This window comes from Pygoscelis adeliae, unplaced genomic scaffold (genome assembly GCF_000699105.1).
Source record: "Pygoscelis adeliae isolate BGI_AS28 unplaced genomic scaffold, ASM69910v1 Scaffold25, whole genome shotgun sequence".
NCBI classification, from domain to species: Eukaryota; Metazoa; Chordata; class Aves; order Sphenisciformes; family Spheniscidae; genus Pygoscelis; species Pygoscelis adeliae.
This window is the reverse complement of record NW_008824808.1, coordinates 5,222,175-5,224,114: the sequence shown is the minus strand read 5'-3', so window position 1 is coordinate 5,224,114 and position 1,940 is coordinate 5,222,175.

Genomic DNA, 1,940 nt, shown 5'->3' with positions numbered 1-1,940 from the left:
GAACTAAAACGAGAAGGCTTTGCAGTGTTTCAGTACAATTCATCAAGTAACAGTTTCTTCAAAGCAACGATGCTTCCTGGTCTCTTTCTTGAAGGCTGCCGTTGTATCTTTATTACCTTTCATTGTTATCAGTGAAGCAAAATGCCATAGCTACATTTAAGGCAAAAGAAATTCCCTTTGTGAGAGGCAATGATTTCCAGCAGATCCTGAACACCTTTGTGCTTGACTTCAAGGAAGTAAATGTGGTCAGCATTCTCTGACAAGTCTGTGTATTACAACGTATTAGAAATATGGGCTGTTTGAGGTAATTCCTGCTCAAAAATAATTCACACACATGCACACAAAGAAAGAAGAAAAAAAAAAAAGAAAGAAAAAAACCCACCACAAAAAACAGGTGCACAAATGACACCCTGAAAAACTAATGGGTAGGAGCAAATTTGTCTTAGGGTCAGAACCATGCAACTCCAATAAATATTGCATACATGTATCATCCCAGAGCAGCACTGGCTACCCTGCCTTTTATTTATGATTCCTACCTGCTTTGCAGAGGGAGGGAGAACCTAACTGAACAGCACTCAGCCCCTCGTACTTATAGGCAGATGAAGCTGATGAAGCTCTCTTACATGCATAAACATGCACGCACCACACACAGAAACATCCTCTCTTACAGAAAAAGGTCTTAGCAAAATGAAAGCATGTAAAGAAAATATTTTGTCTGAAATTGTCTATTTTTTTCCTCAAAATAAAAATGAAACATTTTTGGGGAGGGGGGATAAACCAAACATATTTAAATAAGTGTTTTTTGGGTTTGGGGGGGGTGTGGGTAGCAAAGAGAAAAACAAAGAAGACCTTTTGGTGGGAAAAATCAATCCCTTCACTGATAGGCTGGCTGTCTCCCTGTCTGCACAGGCTGATGCTCCTTTGTTCCCAGCCCCGTTCCCTGGCCTTCCAGCTGAGCTGGTGCCTCAGAGGATGCCTCCCGGCTCCCTCCCACCGAGCACAGCCCAGGAAGGCAGCTCACTGCCCACCCTTCTCACCCCCATTGTGACCAGGGCCCAAGCTCTTCCCATAGGACACAATGCTGGCAGAAATGGAACTTTCCGAAACACTCATATTCCCCTTTCCCTTCCTTCCCTACTAGAAAAATATCAAAGCGAGCATTTTGTTATTATTTCAGGGCATTTTTTCCCTCCCTATTACAGCCCATTTACAATGCAGTGCGGAAGCACTGCCAGGGTGGCAGGCGAGAGATGAGTCTTCCTCACCAAATGATTTGCAATGGCAACTTTTGTTTCGGATAAAAGCTTGAGGCATATTACAGCAGCAAGGCCAAAGGTAGAAAGGTATTTTGCATGGGCAAGAGTGTGTAGCTCACCAAACAGAGCTGTGGGGTAATAGGGACCATTCAACAAGGAGGCAGCTGGATATCGGGCTAAGGCTTGCACTACCACAGCTTGTGGCCACTCCAAGATGCCTATCTCCCTAGCACAGCCTCAGCAGTGCTGGACTCAATGCAGTCCCCTCAGGGCTACACACTCATTTTCAACCCTAATCACCTGTCCACACTTCTGAGTCTGTCCCACACATGGTATGGGAGGCCACGGGGCTGGGTCACGCTGCTGTAGCTGGTGGCCACCCCGCATGGCACCCAGGGCCACCCCACACAGTGCCCAGGCACAGGGCCCAGCATGTCCACCAGTCATGGGCACTCACCCCCACCAGACCTCGTAATTACACCACTTCTTTTCAAGCCCAAAATGAACCTTCTGCTAGCTCAGCTGTACAGCTGAAAGCCCTCTCAGACACCTGAATGGAAACAACGGTCAGCAGAGCCAACTTCTCCATAAGCATACCCAAAGCCACATTAAACAACCCAGGAAAGGCACAGAGAGGCACTAAAAAAAAAAAAAAAAAAAAAACCCACCCCCCCGTGCGGCTCG